This window comes from Anser cygnoides, chromosome 8 (assembly GCF_040182565.1).
Source record: "Anser cygnoides isolate HZ-2024a breed goose chromosome 8, Taihu_goose_T2T_genome, whole genome shotgun sequence".
Lineage (NCBI taxonomy): Eukaryota > Metazoa > Chordata > Aves > Anseriformes > Anatidae > Anser > Anser cygnoides.
In genome coordinates, this window is record NC_089880.1 from 4,338,600 (window position 1) to 4,357,890 (window position 19,291).

The window sequence follows — 19,291 nt, forward strand, 5'->3', positions numbered from 1 at the left end:
AATAGCTGCAGCGAGCTCTTTATAAAGGCTCTTGAAGCGAAGCGGGAAATCCCACGATGGGGAAATCCAGGGTAGGGAGGAAGAGATCCATGCAGGGCTGCCAGCAGTCTCAGCGCCCTCTGCTGCTTTTCTAAATGCGAAACTTAAAGCTCAGGAAAATAAATATTAACACTTGTAATGAAGTTCCTAGAACACTTTAAAAAAACAAGTCAAGATATGATCCTGCATACGACTGATAAAATGAATGGATGTGGGTAATTACATGTAAAGAATGGAACTATATCTGAGATGGAGAAGTTATTCAGGTTTGTTTTCAGAGCAAACATTTTTATAGGACTGAGTCATTGGAGAAAACTTGAGAGTCAAAACTGAGTAAACTGGAGAAAACAATTCTTTGATGAATAATTTCACTTAGCTCAGTATTTCTTTTGAAAACTACTACCACTCCCAGAGGTCATGCTACTCATGTTACTAAGTATTTTTGATATCTAAAAATGAAGTCAGCCAGCTATCAGGAGTCTGCAGATCTAACTTGCTCAGCTTGAATTAAGATCATCATGTTCAGACAAACAGAATGAACTCATTTTCTAAATTCTACTTTAACAATGTCCCTAAAATGTCCCTCTTTCAAGATGCTACTGGTCTGTATTACATTACTGATATGCCTCTCAGGTCTCTCATGTCCCATTTATGTATAACTGAAATACTGAAGTTGAAAATATACAGCTCAAGGATTATCTTCAGTGTTAGGTGTCCAATGGATATACAAATGCAGTTGGGAACAAAGACTATTTCTGAAGACTACTACTCCTGGCTAATAAAGAGACAATATTAGGAAAGAAATAAAATTAAATTTTCTGCATTTAATTCTAAATTAGGAAATGCTGTGAGTGCAAAGAATGGATAAAGGTTTCCAAATCTCAAAAACTTGGGTAGTTCATATTCTTCAAACATGAATCACTAAACAAAAGCAGCAAGAAATCCTATGTAAAACATACATGTTTTTAAAATGTTTCTGGCAAATCATTTAGTATGCAAAAATTTGACTATTTGACGTCTATAAAATATTGTCATCATGAAGCATATTTCATAAGGGACATAGATTCAGCTATTTAGTAAATGAGTAATAAATTGGAAAAATGAAGGCTGAAGAAATAATGCTGTCAATGCTAAAGAAATTTAATTGCTAAAACATTTGCCCTACATCAACCTAATACTTTTTGAGACATGCAGATTTTATGGTCATTAACCTAACGCTAGCTCTAAAATCTCATATTCAGGTGAGATTAGTACTGGAAGACGTAAGGCTCCTGCTGGCCTACAGGCATGATGTCTTCTTCAGATTATTTTTTTTTTAATGATTTTTCTCTGACTATAGTTTCCACCACATTTATATCTTTGTCAAGGTATAGCCAGACTGGAAAAGCTACTTGGGTATATAATGATAGGACAAGGGGGAATGGTCTTAAACTTAAAGAAGATAGATTTAGACTAGATATAAGGAGGAAATTCTTCACTGTAAGGGTAGTGAGGCTCTGGAACATGTTGCAAAGAGAAGTTGTGGATGCCCCGTCCCTGGAGGTGTTTAAGGCCAGGCTGGATGGGGCCTTGGCCTACCTGATCTAGTGGGTGGCATCCCTGTCTACGGCAGGGGGGTTGGCGTTAGATGATCTTTAAGGTCCCTTCCAACCCAAGCCATTCTATGATTCTATAGAAACACCAAAGCACAATGTAATAACTACATTCATGACTCTGTCAAAGGTCTTACAGGAGGCAAAGTAAGAAGCATCGGACTTTTTTTTCCCCCTTTATTCACTCTTCATGAACTCTAATATAAAAGGGATGTAATGATTGTGGGAAGTTAAAATTGTAATGTCAGAAAATATGTCTTCAAACCAGTAATAATTAATAGCAATAATACTCAGTAATAACAATAAACAAAAGAAACCAAGAATTACCTAGAAGACAATAAACAGGGAAATATGAAGCAGCTAGGAATGCCCAAACAAAACTCACTAAAGCTAAAACTGTCACAGTGGATTCTCCTGTAATGTGTTATTTTATTATCATAGTTATCATTTTTATTAGAGGAGGAGGAGGAAGACAAAAATTCTCGTAAGTCTCAGAAAATGCAAGAAACGGACTGTTCTGGAAGTACTGTTTATCAAATCCTGTAAACAAAAATCTGAACAGAGAAAAAAGTGGGAACTATATTCTCCAACTTAAGTTGCAAATAAATACTTTTTAATCACAGCCAGAGAGAAATAAGAGATGAAAATTTTGTTTTGATTGCTTAAATAATCATAGTCTAAGCTGAGGGAGAAAAGGCAAAATTTCCCTATTTCTGGGAAATCGGTTTCTAGACACAAGAAGATATAAACATAGAAGGCCATATCCGCATGCTGGAAAAACTGTAATCAAACCCTTCATCAGATAACTCAGAATAGGAAATAACTCTGATATGGCTCCCACTAAATTAAACTGGACAGCTGCCATTAGCTTTACTGGAGTTGGATCCTTACCAGAGGGACTACTATACTGAGTGATCAAATTTAATCAGACAGAATAGGTAAGAGCAAGATGAGCCAATACATATTCAGATTCTAGATCTGCCAAGAAATTCAGACATTTCTTAAAATGTACTTTATTGTTGTCTCTGCTATCCTCAACATCAACCTGCAAATAGGAAAGTGGATATCCAGTTTGCTTGTTTTCAGAACTGGCTGTTCTGTCTGAAAACAGACAGAAAGCAGCTGACAAGTTTTAGGGGTTGACAAGAGTTCAGATAATCTAGCATTTCAAATGGCACAGAGGAGGATGCTGATGATAAAAAAAAGAGGATGCATCTAGATTCACAAGCATTATAGGATCAACTGGAAGAAATTCAGACACACAGAGCATAATGAACACTGGAATGTAACCAGTATTAAAAATAATAATAATATTACTAAAGACACAAAAGATTGAAAGAATTAAGCACTGAGATGTAAATACATGTTTTCCCAATACATCTAGTAATCAAAAGAGACTTTTCTCAGGCTTTGGTGGACAAACCAAGATAAAACAAATGTGTGTCTCAGAAGGCAGTTTGGAAATACCGAACACATCATTTTTGGCCTGGCATCAGAAAAAACAAATGTCCTTCAGGAAACCGAAACTTACTTATGACTTCTTCTGGAACGTAGGACAAGAAAGCCATGTCAAAACTTTTCTAAGCATTTGCTTTAATTCATACTTCTACAACCATGTTAAATAGCTAGAAACAAACTTCACTTAATTTCCTCTAGACAAAGAGAGATCACAAGTTCTTGATGCCTTAAATGAATTAGCATATAATAATGAACAAAATGTGCATTATGCAGGAAGCTAGTTATCCAACATTTCAAGCCCTCTTTCTGCATTTCTGATGTCCTGAACTGTGTGAAGGAGGCTGTTAGGGGAAAGCTGAAAGGCTAAGAGTAATGCTGAATCTGGTCTCCTAAAACCTTCACCACTGATTTTGTGATTTACAGCCAAGAGGGTTAATCCTTCTCTTTTGGCATAGGGGATTAAAAAAAAAGAGAGTTAGAAGGAAACTGGCCTGATTTCACTTTCTGTTTCCCGTGCCAGTTAATAAAAATACTACGTACTGCTTCAGCACAATATCTGCATCTAGAGCCACCATTTGGGATTTCTACTAAAAAATACATACTGCTGGAATAATAACTTCTATATATGGCCCCAACACAGAAACATACGCAAGCATGTTTATTACTAAGCATCTTCAATATCTTGATCAAGTAACTAAAAAAACATGAACCTGGAGGACACATATGAATACTGCTGACCTATACAGCAGGTAATAATATGGTAGCCTCAGCCTCTCAGTTTTCAGTAACCTCAATAGACTGTTATATGGGTTATATACCATTTTTCCTTCCTCAGTGCCTACTGGCTTTTTGGTTCCCAGTACTTTCCTGACCCTTTGCTTTCCTTAACTCCCTTCACCTTCTTTCTTGTCACCTGGCAATAGTACAACTTCTGTATAACCCCAAGACGGGGAGGAGAGCATCACTGACTCCCCATAATTTTCATCTCTGGATGAGAAGGATGGGATCTACTTGCAGATCTATTTAAAGGATTGTGCCTGTTTCAGGAATTGTAACTTTGTTCCTAGTTACAAAAAGAACACCAACGCCTTACCCTGTAACCCACATCACACCTTACAATTGTACTCCACATCTAACTTGTCATCTGTTGAAAAAAGGTAAAAAAGAAACAACTCAAAGATTTATCATCTGCTTCTTTACCTTTTCTGGAATTTCTGAAATACTGCATATTAAAAAGCACCAACAGCAACTAAAACATATGCATCTATTTCCTTTGTTATCTTTCTCAGGCACCAGCTCACCAGCTATGACACTTCCTGTTTGGTTAGTTTAACTGCACAGCAACTAAAGTCACCCAAAATACACAAAAAATATCAGATAACATAAAAACACAAGTGTGTTATAATTTGCATAGACTACAAAATAGCTAATATCTTATTCTATTCAGAGGCGTTGTCTGTTTCACTTCACAGAAGAAACAAAAAGTTCATCATCAAATAAATAGCAGCTACTAAAAAGAAAAGTCCCTACTTTTTTTCTTACTCAGTTGTTGCTGGCAAAAAGACAAGCTGTGGAAATCCCAAATTTTATTTCTGAAAAGAAAAAAAAAAAAGTTTTTTAGATCCAGCAGGGCTGGAAGTGAAACTGTTGGCTAACCTCTAAACCCACATATTCCTTAAAATATTAAGCAAAGTACTGTAAGTAAAACTTAATCAGTTTGGTTAGCTGAGCACCAATCATCTTCATGAAGACATATGTTAAAAAAAAAAAAAGTTTCCCTTTTGAAATACACTCCAGTATATATCAAGAACCAAATTCAAGTACACCCTTGGAGTTTTCAAAATGTTTTTGTGACTGTTGAAGCTCAGACCTATTTTGAGCTAAATATACTGAGATACATCCAAGTCATTTGTTCTCACTGAATTGCAACTTTTCAGACAAAACTAATTCAAAATGGTCAGACTAAAGAAATAAAGCGGAATTTGGGTAAAAGTGCAGACAATGGCTAGGACCTGGGATATGGTAAGATAAAGTAAACCAAAACATTTAATGAATACAACTGAGTTACTTAATTCTCCCAACACCCCATGTGAAATCCCAATACCAGTAAATCTGTTGTGTACATCGTTAAGGCCAGCATTTCACATCATTATATTAAATCAATCAAGAAGAGGGTAGAGGAACACTTTCAACCAACCTCCATTATTAATTGCCAGCAGCTCCTCTCCAAGGCACTTGTAGATACTGGACTACGGGAAAATGGAGATCAGTCACTTCCCTACTTCCTGTCTCGTTTCTGTCCTTCAGTCATGAGGACAAGTATGTCCCTACACAGCCAGAAAGAAAAAGGGTAATGATGAGAGCAAGTTCTGTAACAGATCATACCAGGTGGATCAGAAGCCAAATAGACACATCAGAAACAAATGAAGAACTTTGACTCTCCCTAGACAGACTACTTATAGCTGCACTGCTCCTAACTGATTATCTATCCTGAAACTTGTCTATCACAGACTATATTCTTTATTCTCTTATGATAGTTCTTACTCCGAAGAGCTGTGTTCAGCTGTATAGATGTTATTTTTGCTGCACTGTGTTATATAAATGTTACCTTTGTAGTCCCAAAGTGGACCACCCACCTCACTAACAGATAGAAGTATTATATAGGTACCACAAAGACATTGCACGATTCAAGAATCATCATTTTCAAACCTTCCACATGGGAAAGGATTATGGGGAATGCTCAATTTATTTATTTTTAACTGGCACATATGGAAGTCTTTTTTGATCTAGATATTGCCACTTCTCCGTCTCTGTAGGTGGGCTGGAAGTTCTATAGTAAACAACCCTCCAATTAGAAACAAGAAAAAACAACCAGATTTTCACTTCCATCTTTTCTTTTTGTTCTTGAATGTGCTCTATCCTAAACCAACAATATGCTGTTTTATGACTTACACTGTTTTCTTCCCCACCACCCAGAGTTAACTATCATCCTAGCTACTCGCCTTATTAACACTTTCATGGAAGGAATATGCTAATGTAGGATTAGCAAAGTAATAAAAAACACCAGCAATTGATTTTTCCCAGACAAGCAAGGGTAAGAAAGATGGGAGTTCCTCGGATTTACTTCCCCTTCCAAGACAATTACTTGGCACAACATCAAAGCCAAAATCCTTGTTGTCCGAGATAGACAACTGAGCAAGAATGACTTTCAAGGTTGTGTCACCTATCACAGACCACGTTACTCTTTAGTGATAAGAAAGGCGACTTAAGAAATGTGACACACGTTTGAAACTGCTGTCAGGCATGATAAAGCTCTGTGCTGAATTACCTTGAGAAATGTCTGACTTTTGACATTCCCATGCTTCTTAACTAAGGATGCCTCCTGAAATTTCCCAGAATTGCATGTGAATACTGATTCATTAGGAACAAATAACCTTTTTAGTTGGATATATTTTGTCTCCATTGACTTCATTTCTGACTATAACCAACTCTACAGCATGAGGAACAGACAGTAGTACCTCTCTCCCAATAGTTGAGCTCCAGACAAATGCTCCACCTGTTTTTCTGGAAAAAGTTCTCTAACTGATAAAAAAAAAAACAAACACTACTGACTGGGTCAGAGAGGACCAAGCAGCTAAAGTGAGGGCTTTCAATTGAAAGTTGGAATATCCTAATAGGAAACATAAAACGTTTCTATGCAGCCCAGTTACTAAAAGATAAGTAAGACATCAAAATGTTACATATGCAGTGTTGAATCCCCTTCTGGATTGAGGACCAAATCCACTTAACTTCTGGTAGGCTCATGATCTTGAAATTAGACACCTATGTAATGTCTTCCTGTATTCAAGACATCAAGCAGCAACGTGACTTGGTATTTGTAAGACCATCAGGGCACAGGAATTTCCAGGGCCATGTTCAAGGGTTAATTCACTAAGATTTTGAGCAAATTATATAATGCTTAGTTTCCTAAACTATTTGAATTAATACAACACAACTATCTTACACTGAAAATAAATACTCTCTAGTAGTTCTGTATTATTGATAATAAAATATTTGATATAAAACTATCACCCTTTAGCTGACATTTTATTACACTGATTTACCCACTGTCATGCCATGATCCAGCTGCTGACTTTTTTTTTTCTTGTGCATTGCTCAGGTGTCTTGTGTCATGACTATACTGAATTTTGCGGTATGAAGAGACATTCATTCTACCTCTAAGGTCAGCCTACGGATCTTGCCATAGCTTATGAGTTCAGAAAATACAGTTTGCACGTAATTTAGGATTACTAACAATTTTAGAAAAAAAAAATCTTTTTATCCTGCCAACTGGAATTCATAAAATTTATTAAGCAAGGTGACTAGAAGATTTGCAGATTTAATGTAAAGGAGGACAATTTTTCAGGTTGAATCTAAAGTACATAGATATATGTATATATACACAGATAGATAGATAGATAGTATATAGATATATGTACATATATACAAATGATTACAAGAATGAACACAAATTTATCACAAGGTAGAAAAATAAGCAGCGTCTTTAAAAATACATAACTACCCAGGAAAAGAGCAATTACTGAATTAATCTGAACAATTTACCAGTAGCTACTAGACCATCGTATTAATATCTTAATACAAGTGCCAATATTGCTTTCTTAGTTATTAAAAGGAGTAGACAACACAGTATAAAAATTATTAATTTAGACTAGATCTGCGGGTTATGGTAGATATGAATTAATTATCAATTTTGCATAATATTCTTTTTAAAGATATATTTTTTTCTAATTACCTATAAACTTACCTTGATATTTGATTTTCTTACGCTTCCTTATAAATATTGATGTTTTAATAAACATATTTTGTACTATGGTATTCACATATTTTTACCAGGATTTGTATGGTATAATTAGGCATTTAAGATTCATTTTACCCTTCCAACCCTTTTTCAGGTGACCAAAACTCAGACAATCGAGTTCAGTGCTTTCACTGATGTAATTATCTACTGGATATGACTGGAAATAGCACTTTCTGGCACATAACTACAAGACAAACCATTGTGCATAACTGGAAATCCTGGAAGGACCTAATTAGAAGAAATAGTACATAAAACTGAGCAAGAAGTCATCTGTAATTTCTTGGTAATCTCATTATAACCAATCTATATCAGGTTCATAGCTACTCTTTAAGGTCACTGAAGGTGATAAACTATGGAAGCTGGACTTGAAATGTGATAGAGAACTTCCAGCTTTATCTGGGCTTTAATTGCTTGCTGTCTTTCAAAAGAGAAATGCCTAGATTATTCAGAGAGCTCTGTCAAGTGCATGGCATTTCAAGAGCCTGGAATGAAAGCGAGTATAGCCTGCATTGTCACATCTCTGTTTACAATACACAGCAGTGTTCAGTAAAAGTGAGAGCAGCTTTGTGCTTCCGTAACAAATATGGAGCAAGTGCCCAGGAACCCAAGGCAGCTTTAAAATCTCACTGTTAAAGAGGAATGCAATCTACCACCCTGACAGTGAAAAACAGTGCTTTACACAGAGATAAATTACACAGGCTCTTCTCTGAGAAATTTACTGCTCAATGTAAGCATGAATGTCAGATACTGTCATTAACTTCTTCATAAAATTTCCAGGATCCACACAACGGGAGGCTATTTGAAAGAGCAGTAAAATAAATTCTTACAAATACCATAAGATCTTTTTACTCAAGAACTTAAAATATTTCCTGACAAATGCCAGCTTTCTGCTCAGGAATCACTTAACATTGCTCCACGAAACACAACAAAAAATGTAAATATATTATATATATAAATTATATATGAATTTTATAATAATTAATAATATAAATTTACAATATAATTACAATATATAACAATATAAAATATATATAAGATAATGTAATTTGATATAATATGATATAATTATATATATATATATTTATGAAAAGAGGGGGAAGGAAAAAATGTGTAACAGGGAATGGATAATCAGGAAAAAGGCTCTACCTGAAATATCATTAGTCTCAGCATCTCACAGATTTTAAGAAAAATGTTTTATCTTCTCAAGTAGTTCAAATGGAAGGACAAATGGTGCTACCATGTACATTTCAGATAGAAGAAAATGTTACAGAGAATATTCTTAGTCTCCTATTCTCATATTATGAAACATGACATATTTAGGGTTTTTACCTCCTTACATAAAAAGGAACCTTTTCCATCTATAAATTCTACTGATACAGTTTGTCTCTTGTATTACACAGTTCCAAATATACTAGAAATGTAATCTTACTTCAAAATGTTTGACCAAGATATATGCTTTTGTAAGACAAAGAGTATTTTTCCATTTAATTCAATATTCCTCTATACCTTTGAACAATCATGAAGAGTAGGCATGGGATAGTTGGTACACAAGATGTCACTCCTCCTCCCCCATTTACAATATTTCAGGAATTCAAATCTTGTTTGAATGTACTCTTCAGTGCATTTTTATAGGGAAGAGAGAGATGACATTATCGAGACCTTGACACACAGCTGAGTTTTATCAAACTTAGGATTTTGTCTAGATACAATTTTGACTGATCCACTGCAAGTGTTCATGTACTTGATAAAAATCTCTTTCTGACACCGGCCAAAAGCAGATGAAAAGGCAAAAGCCTAAGAACAGGGGAATCACAAGTGATACATTTGATTACATAAGGACTCAGAGAGATGGTTTCTGTGCATCTAGTATGCAGTTTGGGGAGTATAATTCGATATAATAAAATCCTATTAACACATAGAAACAAATTTGATAAATGTCTAAGAAATCTGGAAATGGAACTCCATTGACTCTTTTATTTGACTCTTTTATTGTCCATGCAACTACAAAATAGTCTCAATCATTGCTGAATTTTGGATGCTACTAAGCTTCATCAAATGACCTCTTCTGAGCATCTCAATTTTGCACTAAGACTGCCAAACTTCTGCTTTGAAAAACAATTGTCGCTGTCTTCCAACTTCAAAGAAGCTGCTGCTTCTTCTGGGTAGCAGCTTCACCACCTGCTGACTTTGCACTACATGCTACTATAAAGCTGCCTGTTGCCATCCACCTCTGAAGGTAAGTTTTCCCAAAGTTAAGCTCATCACCTTCTTACTTGAGTCTTCATTCTGACCTAATCTAAAATCCAATGAACTCAAACAAAGAATTTTCTAGAGAAACTAACTACTAGACTTTGCATTGTCCCCTTCAGCTCTATAATGTCTTACTAACCGATTTCTTAAAATTGAGAGCATCTTATTTACTACCACTAGAAACTGGAAAGTCTAAAAAACTATGCAATTTCACTGCCCACAATTGGTTTAACTGAAGTCAAGAGGAACAAGATTCGTAAGTACTTTACAGGGAACTTTCTGTAATGATAGGCAACTCAGACCAAGGCTCAAGTATGAAGCACAGCTGCACTTTAGAAGGCACTCTTTGCTGTGGTACAAAAGTTTGCAAACTTTGTCACAAAGAACATCATTATCCAAAAAGTGAAAGCTGGCTTTGCAACACAATGTGGAAATGCATGTTAAAATTGATTTCAAAATACAAGAAGGAAATAGTAAATCCCTAATACATTGTAAGAACCACTGTTTTTTTTTTCCCTGATGCGTTTCTTTCCATTCTTTCTTGAGAGAAAAAATGGCATTTACCATTTCAGTAGCATCTATTATTACTTTTCAAACATTTCTGAATTTTAGTAGAAGAAACTCCTCCTTCTCCAAATATATCATATGCAAAACCTTTCTATGGATTCAGTCCTTTTTGAAATCCAAATGTCACACAGTGGACAAAGAAAGAAACAGGATATCCAAGTAAAATACACAAAAATAGGAAGAAGTTTGTTTATGAAATGGCAACCAGAGTCCTGACATATACAATATTCTCACTGTTTTTTCCTTTGCCATAAGTTTTCTGACCCTTTTTTTTTTCCTGGTTGACTTATTCATCAGCTTTTTCTATCACTATGGCAAAGGCAAATATCCTTTGGAAGGAAGACCATTTTCCCTCCTCCACACTTCCTCTGGGACAGAGAAGAACATCAATTTATTGCCCTGACAAAGTTGGCCACCTGGACAGAGAGACCCATAGCTCTCAGGACAGAAGTGCAAGACTATACAGTACTCTGGCAAAATTGCCTGAGAAACACATTGTTCGCCACATCAGCAGCATTTACGATTGGTCCACTGTCTATCATACAGCAATAATCAACAGCGCACACTTCAGTGGAAGATGAGGACTGCACATAACATGCCAAGTTTATCATGCAGTTCTTTAAGTAATTTCCTTATTTGAACAGAATAGTATTCCCCCTTACTAGAGATATGATTTCCTTCTTTGGGTTGTCTTATTTTATTGCAAATGTTGTTTCTTCAGCAATTAAAAAAACACAAAATGAAAAAAAGAGTCAGAACCCATGCAGAACGAACAATACGTATGAAAAGTGTTAAATATTGGAGCATATAAATTTGTAAAAGGATCTAGCATTTTATCTTTGGAAAAAACAAGAAACTTCCTGAAAGTTTCCCAACTAAAATGTATCATGTAATCAGAGAGTATCATTACCTGAAATCAAAGACTATTTAATTCAAGGAAATGCAAAGCACTTGACTGGAAATGAGATGAACGCTCATTTATCAAGGCACAATGCATGCTACTCTTCAGATAAGAAAATTAATCTTCCTCTTTTCACCTATGCTGTGATATTTATAATGTTGGATTTGCCTGTGTTTAGGTTGTGAGATTAATATTTGACCTTTAATCAAGTTCTAGAAAGGCAGAAAGAAAGGAAAAAAAATCGTAAGGTTTACATACATTCCATTTAGCTGTAGGATTTAGACCAGTTTTACCAAATTTGAGTAACTATGAGAGTTCACATATAGACCATACAGACTCCTACACTGCAAAAAAATTCCCCAACTTACATTTAAGTGTTTATACCTGCAGTTTGATCCCATCCTGTTATGTTACTTTGAAATTATATTCTTTCCCAGTTAGAGTTTAAAACTCCTTACAATACAAAACTTTATGGCCTGTACTAATATTTTAAAATTGTTCTGCATTTTGTTAGGTATATACAGATATACTGACATAGTGAATTATTATTGATATACATACTAAAAAACAATATACAAAAGAATACACATTTATATTCTTGTATTATCATTGCTTTTGTAGTAAGTTTTTACTCATTGATTTATGTGCATACTGCAAATTTCTATCAAAAATGCCTCTTATAAATTATCTTTAAGTAAAGCTACATAAAATATAAATCATTTGTCTCCTAGTGCTACAGATAGTGCTATATCTGCATTTATCTCTTCAGTATTTAGAGATTATACAGGAAAAAGAGAAACTCAACTCACTACGACAATGAACTTCTTGGTCCAATTCTTCATAAGACAAGGAACTTATATTTGAAATTATCTCAGAGTTACTGAACTGTAAGATCATTTATAAACATTTTTCTCACTTTACTGGTGAATGTCAGTATCACCAGGTTGTACCTCTGTTTACAAGTGCAGCCCATGCACTGCTGTTTCCAATGGAAACTCCTACGTGACTTTGTCTTATGAGCTCGGTGGAAATGTGTGCCTCTATTCAAGCTGTGATGGAAAATACTCACTGTGAATGAACTACACAGGAAAGTTAAAGACATAACTGAAATATTAAAGGGAAAGGAGAGCAACACAACATTCCAAGTCTTATTGCAATCCTTCTAGACATCTAAAATGCTGAACCAACATACGTACAAGTTGAATTCTGTCAGTCTTCAGAACTGTATCCACTACAGGGTACATAAGCTCCATATAAAAGTAAATAGGTAACTCTGTCTCAATTTTAGTTTTCTTTAAAAAATTTGGAAAACATTCTCAGTTACAAAAAGTCATGCATAACTTGTTTTGATTTTGACTTAACTGTTGTGTGTTCACCTGCAGGACCACAATTTGTCTCTCTGAGGTATGTACACAATTGCCTTCAACATCCTTTTTTATTTCTTCCTGTGTAATACATTCTATTCATTATATTATTATTATACATTTTGTGAGTTCACATTCTCGTCACATTTTTATAAACACCCATCAAGTAGTTACGTAGCAGAGCATCAGAGTTAATAACATAGTAATCAGTAATAAAAATAATGGAGATAATTGACTGTATTATATGCCTGAATGAGAACTGAGTCATACTACCATTTTTGTCTTTGCTTCTCTAAAGAGAAATATGTGACCAGAGTGATTTGGCTATACAAACATTCATGAGTTTTTCTTCACATTGGCCCTGTAAATCTTGCCACTAATCAGGCAGTGCAAGTTATTTATTTGCAACAACTTCAGAAAGTTATTGGCAAGGATTAGCACTAGTCATTGAATTTTTATTTTTTTGGACCAATTGAAAGAGGATGAAGCCTTATCTTCCTTTGGAAGGACTTCAAAATTGTGAATGATTGCCAAGACAAGCAGCCTTTGCTCGGAAAAATAATGCTAGAACAATGCAATAGGTCACTGGAACTTTCCCTCCAATATTTTTTATATGCAGCCGTTTAGGGAGAACTGAGAGGTAAGGCATTTTATTTGAAACAATAAAACCCAGCTAAATAAAATTTAAAATGTCTTTCAAAAGAATAAATTTTGTTAGGACCATTAGAAACGAACTACTACTATGCAGCATTAGGCTGCTACAGTTTGTACTCCTAGTTCACAAATGATGCTACTCTAGTCAACCCTACTGTGCATCCCTTATTGAATAAAAATCTTCCAGGCCACATACAATTGGAGCAACAGTAGTGGAAAATGGCATTTTCCTCTGGTATGGAGAGCAATATTTGGGAGAGCTGTAAGTACATGCAATGTAGCTTATGCTGTGTCCCTAGACGAATTCTAGGCAATTCATGTTGAGCTGTTTCATATAAAACACGAGAAAGACAGGTTTTAGTAAATATATAGCACACGTATTACACATTAAAAAAAAAAAAAAAGGTAACATTTATGTAAGTTGCAAGACCTTATAGTCTTCAATGTCATACTAGGCCATTGCATGTGGAATGGAGCAGTTTCTAAGAATTTCTTTAGTTAGGAGAGAAGAGTGTTACATTTAGGGGCAAGTCAACTTACTGTAAACCTACTTTCACAATGAGATTGTTTCTGCATTCCTTTGCAATTATGGGGTATGGATATACATAAAGCTAACATACAGCCAGTTCCCAGATGCAGAGCCATTTTAGACTTGGGTTTCAGTACAGCGTTTAGGACCAAAAATTTTTAATCTCTTTCTTAAGTCAGTCTTGCCTTGTACTGGCTGTACTAAGAACTGACTCTGTGATAGAAGTGCAACTAAATTCCTCCTGCTATGCAACCTTTTTTCCAAAGTTTGCTAAATGTAATTTCCAAGTTTTTGTTACATTTCGGTATCTATTTGAAAAATGGTTAAGAGCCAGTTTGATGATAACATCAGCAGAAGCTTAAAATACTGAGCAAGCAAAGGGGAGAAAAATAAAGAAGTCCAAACGTCCATATGACAGTTACAGAAACATAGGTGTTTTAGAAAATTTTGTTAAAAACAGCAGATGCTGTAGGAGTCCCCACCTTAAACCAGTTTGCTAGTTTTTCAAAACTTCAGCTACCAATGCTGAAAAGGCCTCACCTTCATGTAGTTCACCAGCCCCTATGCCCTGTTTGTAAATCTTTTCAACCCCTGAAATTAAGCTTTCATGCAGCTGTGAATTCTGTGCAAATTGACCATTGAGTACATGCCAGATCAGAACCTGATATGAACTTACCCAAATTAAGGACCTGTCTTCTCATTCTCACTGTGAGGTACTTCATATTCTGAGGTGCTATAACAATAATTAAAATTCTTAAAAGCTACACAAAAAAAGAAAAATGCATCATTAAATTGAACTCAGTTCCTAGCTACTGATGAGTTTGTTCATTCAGCTGTAGGGTTAGCTTCAGACTTTCAATGTGCTCATTAAGACCATACAGATACATTTACAGAAACACAACCTCACAGGATAAAAGCAATTAGTCATGGATCAAATACAGGTAATAAAAATGGAAATGCTTTGTACTTCCAAACTTGTTCTAGTGAAGATGACTATTGATCAAAACACTTTCATAGAAACTCCCACATCAATAGCTATATGTAGAAACAACCAAAAAAAAATAATTACATAGTCAAATTCTGTATTGACATGACTTAATAAAACAAAATCTGTCTCATGGTCCCTTCCAAAGTACATCTCCTGTTTTAGTCCATTTTCTCTCTTTGATAAAAAGAGAATGAGTCAGGCTTTTACAAAACCTAGAGAGCAGACAGTTTTCTAAAGTATTTAGGAAGTACTGTCCTTCCCAAGTTATGTCTAAGCTCTCAGGGCACTTTTTAATAATCTCAGAAATGTATTTGGGTAAAATAAATAAGTTTATGAAAATTGGTCTCAATACTTTTAAAGCTCTATAATTTTTCAGTTTCATTTGTGTATTTCTTTTCAAATTTCTCACGCAATGGTTTTCAAATTACAGGCTGCAATAGCATGAAATTAGACCTATGCTACTTTATTGCACTTCAAAGACAACCTGAAAATAAATAAATAAATAAATTTTGATCTTGACATACAAACCCTCACCAGTCCATATTCACTGTCTTTATAGTACGTGAGTAAAAATTGACTGATAGGAATTACTGTATTTTTCCCTATAAAGGCTTTTTGGCTTTGAGAAACTGCCTGGCAATTAAGATTATTTTTAAAGCATCTGCACCCCTTAATAAATCCACTGAACTGCGCATGTTTTCAGCACTACCAACTTTCTTAATAGTCATTAAAGAACCATTTCTTGGGTAAAATCTGAAAATCAACATCATATTTGATATTTTATAAAAGGTTTTGGTCTGTTAAGCTTTGAGTCATGATTGTTCTCTATGCATATGAATGCCTGTATACATAGCTATTTTACAAGTAGAGATGAAAACACAGTTTCGGGTTCTTGTTTGTATTAGAGTTTAAAACACATTACTGGTATTTCAGCAACTTCCGTACAAAACAGACTGGTTATAGCAAAGCCCTCATCAGGCTTCATGTATGTATGCTGCTCTTACAATATAATTTCTAATATCCTGCATCCAAAAATAAATAGTTGTTCGCACTACTCATTTTAAGATGTTCCTTAAAACACTTGCAAGTCTGTAAATTTTAACCTATTTTTTTAAACTTTTTTTTTTTAACCAAAAAGCTCAGGTATTTCCAAATTGAGGTATTATCTCCTCGTAACTACTGTGTATGCTGTGACCAAACATATACAATCCCTTCAGAACAAAAAAAATGTTTCAGCTCTTGTTCGCATATACTCAGGATAGTCCTAAATAAATATACATCATAGTTCAACAACACAGCTGCATCTAGTGGGGCTGTAAATATAAGGCATTTTCACAGTCTATGTCAGAATGATACAATGTGAAGGAATTTCTGCAATACTAAAAATTACTTTCAAGGACGTTACGTTAAAAATGCCATTAAGGTTGCAAATCCACATTATAAAATAGAAAAAGAAGAGAATTAAAGATTACTTACACTCGCACATAACTTTTTCAAAGAAACTGTCAGTTCCTTTACTGTAGAAGACAGATTGACTGTAGGAATGAATGGGGAGTTGGAAAACAAGGAATAATCTTTTTACCCGAACCTTGCCTCATTTAATCAAAATTAAAGTTAATTAGAACTATCTTTTGAATAATTAAAGTAGTAAGAAATACTTATTACACTGAAAACTCAGGTGCGTAAATTAGGTATTAAAAGTCAGTAGAGTTCAGATGTTCCAGAGAATGGGGTGGGGGAAAGAAACAACAAATTAATCTGTGGCAGTTTTCTTCCACTTTTTGGTACTCAACATCAACTGTGTGGGTGTAGGCAAAATAAATCCACATATATTCAAATCAGTACATCTACTACCCTCTGAATAAGCTGAAAGGAAAATTCTTAAATCCTTACGCTAATGGGAACTGCAGTAACGTCACCGTGATTATCAGGAAATAATTTGAGATTACCGAGGAAAAAGAGAAGTCGTCATAACCAAGCAAGTGAAAAACCAGCTTTAGGCTGTATCCAGCTCTTGGACGGTTTTTGCATGGGAAGTGACACCCATTTGTTCCATTTCCAACGAACATATCCACTTCTACAAGGAAAGAACATCAAGCAAAAGCCAGATCACTGCAGTTTCTCTTGCCAGAAATACGCATTTTTTCTCTGTACTAAATGCATTTAAGTTCCAGAGAAATCAAGGGAAATAACACCTCTGAGCATATATTGAGATTTTAATCTCCAGAACAGGACACTTGCAGTCTTTCATTTACACCAGGAAAACACTGAAAGTTCTTCTCTTCCTTTTTATAAATGGACCTGCTGAAGAACTTGCTGTGTGTCCGTCCACCTTATAAAACACAATGATAAATCTGAGATCAGTGAAGCCTGCATGAGAAGCAACTTACAGGTAACAGAATATGATGGTCCAGTACTTGCAGAGAATCCAGACGCCAGATGTCAGGCAGTCAGCAGTGTCTGTTGCAGGCCCACTGCATGGGTTCTTCCTGGCTCCTATAGGAATGTCTTAATTTTGACCAAGAAGAATCTATTAAGAAAGCTTATCAATGAAAAAACAACATTTGAACTATGGAAAGAAACCTCACGCATAATTTAAATTCAACAGCGATTCCTACCATTGGGGAATGTAGTGTGATGTAACAGTTATAGTAGGGAGTTAAAATGGAAAAAATGAGTGCAACTGAGCTTGTTTAATATCAGATAATTTTATATTACTTGTAACCTGAAAAAGATTTACTTACAACAGGCATACAAAACTGTGCGCTCTGGAGATCTCAGAAGATTCCAAGCATGTAAGTTTCCCAGCAATAGCCCCATTGGCTATTCTCTTTTGATAAAACATTTGGAAATGCTAGCATTTACATTCACATCAGGTATATGAAACTTCTGAACATTTCTTGCATAGGTGTCTCGATAGGTACCCTGGCTCTCCTCTTTAAATTTCTTTTCCTTTCTGAGTAAGTTAAGAGTTATTTTAAATCTCTTCTTGCTCTTCATAAAAATGAGATCTCATAAAAATGAGATCTTCATCTCATTTTCAGGATTTCAGTTTGACTATCTTTCTCCTTAATTATAAAACCATCTGCAACTTTATGTACTAGTTTCAGCACATCCAGTTTCCCTTTGCATATTTATTTTCTCTTCTCAGCTCTGCAGAGGTTAACTTCAAAAACTGTTCTTTTCTTTAAAGACTCTGTTCTACGCTGACGGTTCTCATTTTCTGTCACCATAAGTGTTCTTATGTCTTTTTCCAGTCCTCTCAAGATCACAGGTTAAATGTGATTGGTTCTTTTCCAATATACCTTACCAAGTCAGCTTCCAACATTTTGAATTACAGCTAATCTTACTCCTTTGTAAAGACTTCCTCACTTGTACCTAGAGATAGCAAGACCACTCAGCTGTTTACTTTTTCAGAAGCCACTAATGGTCCAAGCTGGCATTGAACGTAGCCTGCAAGTTCTCCAGTAGCTCTAACTAGTAAAATAACTATGAACTATTTTGTAGCATATTTGCAGGCATTTAAGTTTTTTACATTTCTTATAACTTCCAATATTAGCTGAATTCTCAAACTCCTTGCTTCCAAATCCTTCCCAAATTTAGACCTATATTACTCACCAGTACTGCGTAAACATGCTATTGTTCTTTTCCTGCTGAGTTCCTGCTCTGTCGTTCCAGCCAGTTCATTACTATAAAAATAGTAGAATTAAATTGATTAAGATTTCCTACTATTCTTTCTTTTGGTTATCTTGTTGGAAATGCCCCACCTACTGAGACAGAAACCTGAAAAAAAAAAAAAAGAAAGAAGGTTCTGAGATACTGAAACTGAAATCTTCTATAGCAGAACAAGAAGAAGAGAAAGAGAGAGAGAGAGAGAGAGAGACGAGACGAGACAAGAAGAGAGGATAAAAATTCCTCTTAATTGTGAAATATAATTTTCCTTTAACGATACTCTTAAGTTCAGTGTAGGTTCTCAGTACATTATAGACTCTCAAGACTGAAAAAATAATATTTAGGTGTTACACTGCAGGTATTTTTGGTTATTGGTTTTCCAAAATACTGAAATATATACATAACATCAGTGAAGGGAT

General features: G+C 35.0%; 1 protein-coding gene across 1 annotated transcript in view; it reads right to left on the bottom strand.

Annotated features, from left to right (window-relative positions):
• Positions 1-5,286: 5,286 nt before the first annotated feature.
• Positions 5,287-19,291, bottom strand: part of GPR88 (G protein-coupled receptor 88) — a 32,768-nt gene continuing 18,763 nt past the window's right edge. The window contains exons 2-5 of the mRNA XM_067001936.1: positions 18,819-18,983; positions 17,591-17,708; positions 14,889-14,973; positions 5,287-5,416 (exon numbers count right to left, since the gene is read on the bottom strand). The gene's annotated coding sequence lies outside the window, so the exon portion shown is untranslated. The remainder of the gene's footprint in view (positions 5,417-14,888; positions 14,974-17,590; positions 17,709-18,818; positions 18,984-19,291) is intronic.